Here is a 13,382-nt window from a genome sequence, read left to right on the forward strand (position 1 = left end):
AGAACAACAACTATGAATAGGGCTACTGGGCAAAGGTTTGGGTGAAATATGAAGTGACTGGAAGAGGGTATCCCCCACGGACTCCAGATCAGAGAGGCAAAATCTCGGTAAAGGGGTCAAAACTTGTCTGCCAGTTGTGCATTGAGGAAAAGGGCTTTCTTTCACGACTTCCCGCAGGAGATCTTCCCCAAGGGATTCCTCCCCCTAATAAAGGATTGGAACCTCTTTTCAGTTGATAGTACTAATCTCAGATTCCTTCCCAAGTTTTTCCAATCCAATCCGACATTCAATATTTCCCAACTTTTCCCCAACCCGTTGTAGGTCGTTCAACTCTATTTTGTAATCATCTTGTTTTATTCCAAATGCGTCTTAGCCCTCTTTGCCCCCCACCCCACCATTTATGTTAGCTAGGCACAGCCCATCCAACTGTTTATTTTTCACCCTATTATCCATTTTATTTATGTTAGCTAGGCACAGCCTATCCAACTTTTTATTTCTCGTTACTACAGGCTGAATCCCCAAATTTTGTCTCTTTTTTGCACTTCTCTTTTCATCTCTACTTTTCTCAAATCTTCCAATCGCGCACATTAAATCATCATTAAATCTGAATTTGACTCCAGCGTCCACTGTCTTTGACTGCATTTCTTTATTGTAGTTCCATTTTGCATCTTTTTTCTCTCTTTTAGCTTTCTTTACTTTTACCGCAGAAACTAATATTTCGTCATCAAATGGGAACTGAACTCCGACATTTGGTTTTTCATATTGTACTAAAGTTTGTCGAATTTTACGAGGAAACGCGCGTACAATAAATTTTGTCTCCTTTTTCTTTGGTACAATCAGTGCATCATTTTGGCAAATATTTTTCGGCGTCTCATATTCGTTAAAAGCGTTCTCAAGTTTTCCATTTTCTGGAAAATTTCACGAAAATTCATTTTCGCGCGTCTTGGTTTCAATATTATATTGCCGTCTAACTTCCGCATCCCATTTTTGTGGATTATCAACATTTCGAAGACGAGTATCAAGCATTTGTTTTTCCGACAGGGGGCTAAGCCTCCCAATTTATTTTATGGGCCGGTCCACCTCCCCCTGTAGTTATCGAAGCTGTATATTTGTCCGTCTTAGTGTAATTTTGTAATTTTCGCGCTGTTAAAGAAGTCGCTTATAAGGATAGGAGATTTCCGAAATACCCAAAGTCTCCTCCGACTAAATCATTCACTACCAGCGTAGGTACTAAGCCTACTTTTATCGTTTCTAATTGGATTGTACCGTCGTTCTTTGTAATTTCTATTCTAACCCAAGCAGACGGGCATGGGTGCTTGTCTCCAAAATAACATAATGTTATATTCTTATTTTTATGGTCTATCTCCGTTCTATTAATTAGGTCAGTTCACACCTAAGTTTGGTCACTGCTAGAATCAATTGCCATTTCAACTAATTCCCCGTTCAATTTTCCGTATATTTTATGTGACTCTGCAAATACGTAATTTTTTCCGTTATTATAGGTCATGGCCCAGGCTGTCGTTTTATTTGTTTTTTTTTGTCATATGTACTGGGGTAGTTTCTTGCAAAATGCCCCTTAGTACCACAGTTATAGCAAGTAAATTCACCTTGCGCTGTGTTATAGTTCCTATTTTTGTTATACTCTCTATATTGAAATATGTCTGTGTCCTCAACTTCCTCTCTTATTTCGGTCCACCTTTTTGCCATTTCAACAATCTTTTCCCCAAATGCGTCCGATAGAATTTTTTAGATTTTTGTTTTGTCAAAAATAGATCGGAGATCATATAAAAAAAATCAGAGGTTTACACCCCCCCCCCCAGAACCCGGAGGCAAGTATTGTAAATTATGCCCCGAGGCATATAAGTTTTTTTGGAAAACATGATTGTATAAAACTCGTCGGGGCTCATTCTGTTGGAAATTTAAAGTTCTAGTTCCCTTTTTAAGGGTCAAAAGGGACCGCAGGGCAACTAGCCCTTCTGCCCTTTAACCCAAAATCCATCCAATCGAATTTTTGATATAGCAATTTTGTAAAAATACGTGAAAGGATCAGATAACAAAAACGCCAGGGTCAACACATTCCCCTAAAGCCCGGGGACAAGGTTTGTATCCTGGAGGTATATAATTTTCTCATGCTAGGGTTTTGAAAATAGTTCAAAGATCAGATAAACCTAACCCCCCAACCCCACTCAAAAATCTTATGAAAGCTATTTTATTCCCAAACATAAGGGAGCTGACCCCTGGCCTTCTCTGCATTGCCGAATACCCCCTACCCCTCCCTCCACAAAAAAAGAACTTGTTAACGATATTTTATTCCAAAAGTATGGCAATTCACCCCAGGTCCTCCATGGCCCGACCCCCGTCCCCCTTCAAAAAAACAACAACAATTTATTAGCAATATTTTATTCCTAAACTTATGGGAGCTGATTTCTGGTCCTCCATGGCCTGATACCTCTCCCTCCATGGACGTACGTAGCTCCTTACCTAGGAGGGGGGCAGCCGATTTGTTTTATGAAGGGTGGGGGGCTGAAGTTATAATGGCAGTTCACAAATACTTACATTGCCAGCAAGTTCTATCATATCTCTGAAATCATTGTTAATAAGTAATCACCAAAAATCATAAATCTTCAATAAGATTCAGCATTAATCAATCTTCTTGGATTAGAACTAAATATTTCCAAGCCATTATGGATAATTGCTACTTGTTTGACTTTTATTCTGTCATTCTAGCAGTTTATTTCCAGTTTTTTCAACCATCTACCTTTTATCAACTGCTTTTTAGCCATCTACCATTTTTTAACTGCTATTTCAACCATCTGCTTTTTCAACCATATTTAGTGTAAATTTGAAGTTCTAGGGGGGCAGCTGCCCCACTTTGCCCCACCCCCTCCTTCCGTACACACATGTCTACTTCCCCAGAAAAATTTCAAATGATTCATAAATAATGGGGTCTGGCCCCTAGCCATCCCTCCATGGATCGACCCCCCCACCCAAAAAGCAAGTTATTAACGATAGTCTGTTCACAAAACTACGGAAAATCAGTTTGTTAGCTCTTTCCAAAATTGTTCAAGACACTTATATTCTTCACTACAAACAAGAATTTGGCTACTGCCCGTTTTCCTAACGGTAAAAGCATAAGGCCTACTGCGTATTTGGCACTTTACTAGAATGAAATATATTACATATATTTTCTTTTGTATTTGTTACAACATCGAAAATAATAAAAAAAAATTGCAGTGAAACCAGACCAGGATTCACAAATAGGCCCACTAGACCCTGCGGCTTTCACTATTTCTGAAGTTTTGGTGATTTCCCCGAAAATCTTGCAAAAACGGAGCGGCAAAAACGCTTGGGCATAGAAGTGTCAAAGCTACAAATCCGGCCCGGAGTGAAAAAAAAAGTTTAGATAGCGAGCTTTCAGCAATTAATATAATTATGTATCGAATATTCAGTTTAATTTTATTAGTTCTTGCCAAGACGGTTAATTTATTTTGGAATGAAGAATTATTTTGGAATAGTAAATTTTGAAAAACTTGAAACTTTGGCAATCAAAACCGAAATTAATCAACAAAAAAATCAACTTTCCGAAAAAGAAGGTTTTTAAAGAAAAGTAATGGCCGTATTAAACTTAAGATAAGAAGAAACAGAAACCTGCAATATCTCAAACTCAAAATGACCAGAGAAATGAATAAATGAATCTAAAAACGAGTAAAGTTTAAATTGAATTACATTTACATTGGCCCTTTACTGAAAACGAATTATACTACATTTTCTTTTGTACTTATTACAACACTGAAAATAAACACAAAAATTATAGTAAATTAAATTTTGACCTGATGAGCTTTCAGCAATTAATATCATTATATATAAAACATTCAGTTTAATTTTATTAGTTAAATTCGATACTGTTCAAGACAAATGCAACTTCACTACAAACAAGAGTTTAATATTGCCCCCTTCCCGAACAGTAAGACTAAAGCCTGCTGCGTCACTGGTGCTTCACTGAAAACGAATTATATTACAAATGTTTTCTTTTCCAGTTATTGCAGCATTGAAAATGAAAAATTAAATTACAGTGAAGTAAAATCTTGAACTGATGATCTTTCAACAATTAATGACATTATATCAAACATTCTGTTGGATTTTAGCTGTATATTACATAATTACAGAACTCTATCTACGATAATTTATTAAAATCTGATAGAGATAAGTTCAATTCACCCAATTAAGTTTACCTCTGTCCAAGTGTTAGTTCTTTCATCGCGAATGAACCGGATCCAAGAAGGTCAAAGAGACCAGCTTCTGCTTTTGCTTTGAAAATAATTAGATTATTAAACAATACATAGTTCTATTTTATTTCGTACATAAACTGTTTTTTTTAATTGTTTTAGTTTCGTTTTACTACTGATGACGGCCACTGCATATGTGACCGAAATATCTAGTATTTTTTGTGAAATTTTATCATTGTTTGTGAAAGTTATCACTGTCTATTAAAAGGATGTTATCCTTATTTGAACTTTTATTTATTGTCATGGAAAGGAAGGGTGGGCTCTGAAATTTTTTAAATTAAACTGAATTTTTGATGTAGAATGATATTAATTGCTGAAAGATATTTGTAATACTATTCGTTTTCAGTAAAGTGCCAATGACTTAGTAGCTTTTAGACTTTTATAGCGAGAGAAGGAGGCGATACCCAAACTGGTGTCTGTAATGATTTTTTGTTCGTTTCAAGCTTGATTTGCATATTCAAATAAAGTTTCACTCTTTTTAAGATTTATTTATTCATTTATATTGGTATCTAGAGTATGTTTGTTTGCATTGATTGTTTATTTAATTTCTATTCGTTTTGGGTTTCATTTATACTTCAATAGCAAAATATTTTTCTCCCTTTTAATCTTGATTTCCGTATTCAGTTTGATCATTAATCACTTTAAGATTTATTTATTCATTTATATTATTGCTTGTTGCATATACATTCTAAGACCACTGGCTGACAAAATCCTCATTTTATCACCCTTTTTTGATTTTATTTTTCAGTTGCTATTTCCTTTCCTCTCTTAGCTTCATATGTACTTGTTGTATGTTTTTTGCTATGATTGTTTATTTAATTTCTGTTCGTTTTGGGTTTCATTTATTCTTTAATAGTAATTTCTGGTCGTTTTGAGTTTGAAGTTTAAAATGGCCTTTACTTTTCTTTGAAAAAACTTCTTTTTCAGCAGTACAAAAACGCCCTTACCCAATAAATTGAAAGACCTTTCCCCAACCCGTTGTAGGTCGTTCAACTCTATTTTGTAATCATCTTGTTTTATTCCCCATGGGTCTTGACCCTCTTTGTCCCCCCCCCCCACCATTTATGTTAGCTAGGCACAGCCCATCCAACTTTTTATTTTTCACCCTATTATCCATTTTATTTATGTTAGCTAGGCACAGCCCATCCAACTTTTATTTTTTTCACCCTATTATTCATTTTATTTATGTTAGCTAGGCACAGCCCATCCAACTTTTTATTTTTCACCCTATTATTCATTTTATTTATGTTAGCTAGGCACAGCCCATCCAACTTTTATTTTTTCACCCTATTATTCATTTTATTTATGTTAGCTAGGCACAGCCCATCCAATTTTTTATTTCTCGTTATTGCAGGCTGAATCCCCAAATGTTGTCTCTGTTTTGCATTTCTCTTTTCATCTCTACTTTTCTCAAACCTTCCAATCGCGCACATTAAATCATCATTAAATCTGAATTGGACTCCAGCGTCCACTGTCTTTGACTGCATTTCTTTATTGTAGTTCCATTTTGCATCTTTTTTCTCTCTTTTAATTTTCTTTACGTTTACCGCAGAAACAAATATTTCATTATCAAATGGGATTTGGTTTTTCATATTGTACTAAAATTTCACGAACTTTACGAGGAAACGCGCGTACGATAAATTTCGTTTCATTTTTCTCTGGTACAATCAGCGCTTCATTTTGGCAAACCTTTTTCGGCGTCTCACACTCGTTAAAAGTGTTCTCAAGTTTTCCATTTTTTGGAAATTTTCCCGAAAAATCATTATCGCGCGTCTTATTTTCAATATTATGTGGTCTTTTTACTTCCGCATCCCATTTTGTGGATTACCAACATTTCGAACACGAGTATCAAGCATTTGTTTTTCCGACAGGGGGCTAAGCCTCCCAATTTATTTTATTGGCCGGTCCACCTCCCCCTGTAGTCATCGAAGTTGTATATTTTTCCCTCTTAGTGTAATTTTGTAATTTTCCCACTGTTAAAGAAGTCGCTTTTAAGGATAGGGGATTTCCTATGTACCCAAAGTCTCCTCCTACTAAAACATTCACTACCAGCGTAGGTACTAAGCCTACTTTTATCGTTTTTCTTTGGATTGTACCGTCGTTCTTTGCAATTTCTATTCTAGCCCAAGCAGACAGCCATGGGTGCTTGTCTCCAAAATAACATAATGTTATATTCTTATTTTTATGGTCTATCTCCGTTCTATTAATTAGGTCAGTTCACACCTAAGTTTGGTCAATGCTAGAATCAATTGCCATTTCAACTAATTCCCCGTTCAATATTCGGTATATTTTATGCGACTCTGCAAATGCGTAATTTTTTTCCTTATTATGGGTCATGGCCCAGGCTGTCGTTTTATGTGTTTTTTTTGTCGTATTTACTGGGGCAGTTTCCTGCAAAATGCCCCGTAGTACCACAGTTATAGCAAGTTAATTCTCTTGCGCTGTGTTATAATGCCTATTTTTGTTATACTCTCTATATTGAAATATGCCTGTGTCCTCAACTTCCTCTCTTATATCGGTCCACAATTTCTGCCATTTCGTCACTTGGTTTGGATTTTTTTCTTTCAAATATATTTTCAATTATCTGTGCGTGGTTTCCAAAAGTGGCTCTATTAATATTTTATATATCACTTCTGTCATTTCTTTCTTTATACCCTCCGGATTTTCTAACATTCAGTTATTTATTAACTCTAGCAATTTTAAACGCATATCTTTTAATTTGTACCCAAATTCTTTGTAAGTTTCGTTTGTCTCGTTTCTTTGTCTTGTTTTCTTTCGTTTCTAAACCTTCTTTGAAAGTGCTCGGGGGAGAGTTGAAACTTTTCAAAAATTGGTTGTTTTAGTCTTTCAAAATCTCTTGAGTAGTGCATCGCTAATGCCTTAAAAGCAGTTTGCGCTTTGTAGTTAAGGAATGGCCGTATTGATGTTACCCAGTTTTCTCTCGGCCATCCGCTTAATTCCGCCGTTTTTTCAAAATGGTATATTTATAAATACACATCTTCATTTTTTTTTTCATTGGTTGAAGGTTTATTGCCTGTATTTCCTCTACTGTAGACGATTTTTGAGGCTCTTAGGAATTTCTCCCTGCAATCATTTCCATTATGTGTTTTCTTTCCTCCCTATCTGCCTCCTCCTTTTTTTCTTTGGCTATTCTATTCCTTTCTCTTTCTTCTCTATCTTCCTCCTCCTTTTGTTCTCTAGCTATTCTATCAGCATCTTCTTTTTGTTCTCTAGTTATTCTGATATTGTCTTCTCTCTGCTCTCTAGCTATTCTCTCTTTCTCTCTTTCTTTTCTATCTTCCTCCTCTTTTCGTTCTCTGGCTATTCTATCAGCCTCTTCTTTTTTTCTCTAGCTATTCTGATATTGTCTTCTCTCCTTTTTTAGCTATTATCTCTTTCTTTTCTGTCTTCCTTCTCTTCGTTCTCCGGCTATTCTATCAGCCTCTTACCTTTTTTCTCTAGCTATTCTATCAGCGTCTTCCTTTTTCTTTCTAGCTATTCTTTCATCCTTCATGAAATTTAATAGCTATATTGTAATATCTACCTGAGTACTTTTTCGCAAGTCTCTTCTAGAAATCGAGCCTCTAAAACTCCTGCTTCTCGGGCTACTCTGATTCTCTATGTCATTATATCTTCCTAATTCCTTTTCTGATTCTGTTTGTTTTATAGTTCTATTTTCTCTATCTGGGATTAATTCTTTCTGTATCGGCCATACATTCTTTTCTCATTCCACGGTTCGTACCGGAGATCGCCCTATTAGTGATTTTGTTTTGAAGTTTCCCCCTTTACACTGTGTCAAAATTGTCTATTTCACCCCCTGAGTGAAATATGGTTCCATCTGATGGTGTTTTTCTTAGGGTATTTCTAGCAGGAGTCGCATACAATTGTGGGTCTGAATACGATTTTTGGTCTACCGCGGTAGTTTTTTTCGAATTCATATCCGATTCTTTCAACTCTTGTCCCTTTTCTGACCTTGTTTGAATCTTCCGTTTTTCTGCCATTATTTCAAGGTTTACTTAACGTCAAAATAATTCTTCCGGATAAATGAAATCTCTTTTACCAACGTAACTTCCGGTCTCTCGCGAAAAATTGTTGCGTTTTAATTTACCGATTTTATGTGGGGGCGCAGCCTCCCTTGTCTTACAAGTTAATTAGTCGCGTGGTTTATTGATTCCTAAATTTTATTTCTCATTATTATCTAACTAGGCACAGCCCAGATAATTTTTTTGCTCTTCGCGATTTTTTATATGTAACCACAACAGGTTACTCTGTAGGCTAAATTAACGTGTCTCTTCAAAAACGCGGAATTCTTTTACTGTCAGGTTTACCGATATGATCTTTTTTGCTACCTCCAGTGTTATTCTGGTAATCCACGACTGGCACCAGTATTCTTCTGGTAAGGTACGGGTGTCACCACTTATTGGTGCAAAGACTGTGCTACACCACTTTCTGGAGGGGAAAACCCCTGGTGGCACTAAATATTATAATGGGATGCCCGCGCTTACCACAACGGTTCTGTAAATATAGGGTTTGTTAGTACCCAATTTACAATTATACCTTACCCCAGGGTATGGTAACGTTATTGAGCGTCAAAGTGACAACTTCTAAGGCCAACGATGCATCCAACCTGGGTCAGCACTAAAAATCTTTAGCTGTCTCCCTGAAAGGTCAACGAACCCCCTTGTCGATATAATAATGACGGTATCTCGTAACTCTGTTCCTTTCTTGTCTGGGTTCCTGGAAAAATAGTCTACAAAGCTGTAGAAAATAGCTTACTTGTAATCTTCCAAAAAGGTCACACACATATAACAACTCTGAAAAAAACAGACTCCCCAAACGGAGTTTCAATGTAGACTAACTAAATAATATTTGTTCCGTACAACAAACTTTGCATAGGGATGGACCTTCGCTTGGCCCTGGCCAATCCTCTAAACCAACGTCCAAAATCAATTCTACTTTTGCGTAATTTTGTCTTTCAGTGGCCCAGATCCGGAAGACCAAAATAGCATTTAATTTCAAAGCTTACTTATTGCAAAAGAATCTAGCTTAGCAACCAGAGTTCAACTTATGATTAAAATTAAATAAGAAAAAAACAAGTTTTTCTAACTGAAAGTAAGGAACGACGTTAAAACTTAAAACGAACAGAAATTATTCCGCATCTGAAAGGGGCTGTCCCCTCCTCAACGCCTCGCTCTTTATGCTAAAGTTTTTTATTGTTTAGAAAAAATTGAGCTGTGAGAAAGTCAAACTTTAGCGTAAAGATCGAAGCGTTGAGGAGTGGACATCCGCTTTCATATATGGAATAATTTCTGTTCGCTTTAAGTTTTAACTTCGTTCCTTAATTTCAGTTAGAAAAACTTGTTTTTGTTTATATTTAATTTTTAAATGTTTTTGAATTAATGCAGGTTTTGATTTTCGCTCACGGTACATGAATAATTAAAAAAAAATTTGCATATTAATTTTACTTTTATTTCGTTAAATGGCTTTCTCAAAACTTGTTTAATTTAGTTACGAGTAGAAAGGCCTCAGGAGGTCCGGATGGGACTCCTTATATGGGCATAGAATACTGACGGGGCTCCATATATGGGCATAGAGTCATTAGGGAGAACACGTGGCTAATGGGGTCAATGACCTCTTTTTCCAAGGTCGATTTTTTTGTTGTTGTTGTTGCAAGTGCACGCTCTCAGCGAATGTCAAGGTCGATTTATTTGTTGTTGTTGTTGTTTTTGGCACGCTCGAGGTGAATGTCATGGTGTCCAGAAATAGTATTTGTTGTTGTTGCTCGAGCCAAATGTTATGGTGTCCAGAAATAGTATTTGTTGTTGTTGCTCAAGCCAAATGTTATGAGTTCCCCGGAAACAGTTAGATCACGTGTTTCCTTCTCAGCCAATCAGGGGCCTGCTTACATATTATTTTAACCATTACATAAAAATTAGCCCTTTCCTTCTCAGCCCATCAGAGGGCTTGTTTACATAGTAGCGGCGGAGGGAATATAAGGAATGGAATTTTGCTATAGTTTTTTTAGTCTGTGAATAGAATTCACTAAGTTTTTAGTTAGCAGTGTAATAACATGAGTGAACAAGTTGAGTTAGAAATATCCTTTTATTGCAACTGTTCTATTTGTAAAGGACATTTTCATGATTTTGAGTATTCACATGAACCTACTGAATGTTTAGATAGCTTAGAGGCAAAGACAGATGAGAAGAATCTGGAGGAAACGAGAAGAAAAATTATATATGACACGGAGAGAAATTTATATCGATTGCAAGTAAGCTCATATAAAAGAATGATTTATATGATAGAAAAGGAGTATCAATAGAAGAGACTGGTGTAAGAGGGCTTTCTCTATAGTGTAAAAGACATCAGTGAACACCCAAAGAAAAATGTGTATAGTGCAAGATATAACTCGGATTATTAAGATGATTATGCTCCAAGAGAAGAGAAAAAGTGGCCCTTTAAGAAACAACATAAGAGGTCATTCTACGAAAAGGATTTTAAACAACGGAAACCATGGTGGAAGTGTTCTTATATACCATTTTACGATAAATCCCATTTTTGATATGCTTGAAAAGTTTTATACCATAATCATACAATAAATTTGTTTCTGCTATTTTTATTTTCTCATACTAGATATGTATAGAATAAGGATACAAGCAGAGACTTCTGTACATGAATAGTTCAGTTTCATTAAATCACTCCATAGAGTAGGCCTACTATCAGTCCACAGCCAAGTTTTTATCAATGTTAAAAAAAAAATCATTCTTCTATATATTTCTATTCAACTGTCAAATCAATATATAATACTTTTTAAATATATGACCTCATCGTCCTCCACTAACTCGTCCTCAATGGTAATTTCTTCAATTTGAGGTGACGGTATTGTATGTAGTTGAATGCTATCATCATCATCATTGTATGTTTCGATATTACTCAGAGTGGGCATATTAACATATATACGATCATCATCTTCGACACTCCCTGAGGGCCCCCTCCTCACCAAATCATCTGATGTATACGATAGTCCACATGATTTATAATGAACTTCTACCACGTCGTCGTCATTATCTGAACTAACAATCTCAGATTTACACAAAAGAAGCTCCTCATTTTCTGTGAGCTGCCACTCGGTCCATACATCCTAAAAAAGGTCGAGAACACTATGGTCAAAAGCTCTGTGGAAAGGTATAGTCTTCATGAATATACTGAGGGGTGTTCTATAAATGTAATAAACAGGGTTACTTATTATTTTTCATTTTATCTATAATTTTTTATGTCTAAAATTCATCAATTAGCCAAATGTGGGTTTTTTTTATTATTTTTTACATACGGAACGAGATTTAATGTCATTGATAGAAGAATGTATGAGATTTAATGTATGTGATAAAACCAGGAAAAAAACCTTTCCAAGAACTATGTTTTTCAATGAAAAGTAAAGAGCTACGACATTGAATCAAAGAGATCAGAAATAAAGTTGAATAATTGCTTAAACGTAAATTTTCTATAAACATACTTCTAATTAATCACTTCTAAAAAGGTAAGTATAGACCGCTCATCCTCTATGGTGGGGGAGCATGCACAGCTGTGTCCTTCTCGGTCGACTAGGTGCTGTAGTGAGTTGTTTTTAATAGGAGTACATTATTTTTGAAGATTTAAATGAATCAGAATAGTTAAACAAAGCTTATAAATAAAAATTCTATTAACAGTTAATTTTGCACCGACTACATAAATATTTAAGACCAAGTGTACCATGATGTACCATTGTGGTCTGAGAAATTCAAAGACTCAGAAACTCAATACATAGTTTTTGATAATTTCAAGTCGATTACTATCTAAGAATTTTATTTCTACAACACTTAGACCTTCCTTAGGTTGAAGTGCTGTTTTACACCACAAAATGGTAGAAAATCCCGCTTTACTTGAGTACATTATACGTTTTGCCTCTTAAAATTTGCCCCATTAGCTTGATATGTTATCTCGTGAGAAAAAAACTATCCAATAAACACGCAGACTAAACTTGATGAAACTTATATATTTGAAATCAGCATTTAAAGCTGATTCTTTGATGTATCTATTGCTATCAAAATTCCGTTTTCTAGAGTTTCGGATACCAATGAGCTGGCTCGCTCCTTACTTACACTTCGTTACCACGAAATGTCTTATTAGTTAAAAAACTTTCCACAAAATAAGTTTTTCAAAGAAAAGTAAAGAGCTACTAAATTAAATCAAAGATGAACAGAAATAAAGTTAAATAATTGTTCAAACGTAAACTTATGTCTAATGCCATACTAGTTAAAGTGACAAAAACTCTTTCCCACAAGAGGACACTTTTCAACTAAAAGTAAAGAGCTACTAAATGAAAGATATGATGAAATAATAACGAATAATTGTTCAAACGTAAACTTATGTTTAGCGATAAACTTATTAGAGTGATAAAAAACTTTGTCCCACAAGAGGAACACTTTTCGAGTAAAATTAAAGAGCTACCAGACTAAACCATAGATATGATGAAATAATAACGAATAATTGTTTAAACTTAAATTTTCTGTATTACGGGAATAGTTTATTTTTGAACCAATATATATACCAAAGGTTCAATACCTGAGTTAAACGAAGAGTTTTCAATTTCAGGAAAAAATTATATTCTGACAACATTTGATAATTTAACAAATTTAAAGTTTTGTTTAGTTTCAAAATGTTTTCTGTCACTCATCATCTTTTAATCATTCATCTCTGAAACAAACTTTTACAGTGTTGAAAAATAGTGAAAAAGAAAAGACTAAAAAACATTGTAATAAATAGAAAGGTAGTAAAAAATGCTTACATTTGCGTAATCCGTCTGGGCTGGGGTGCCCGACGGACCTGGTACCGTGTGTGGGAGGGCGGGGGGGGCGGCAGCGCTATTTTCTTGCGCGGCTGAGCTGGCTATTTCATGATCTTGCGTAGCTTTGGCATTGTAGTTATCTGCCCACTCTCTCTTTAACTTTCTGCCAGGTTGCATTGGGGCTGCCTCGTCATCTCTTGCTTTCTTGGAAGGAGGGGGCAGGGGCTAATATCCTGCTGCGATAAGTTTATATTGGGATTTAAAAAGAAAAAAAC

Source organism: Artemia sp. Qi Xiang Cuo, chromosome 10 (genome assembly GCF_049724085.1).
Source record: "Artemia sp. Qi Xiang Cuo chromosome 10, ASM4972408v1, whole genome shotgun sequence".
NCBI lineage: Eukaryota > Metazoa > Arthropoda > Branchiopoda > Anostraca > Artemiidae > Artemia > Artemia sp. Qi Xiang Cuo.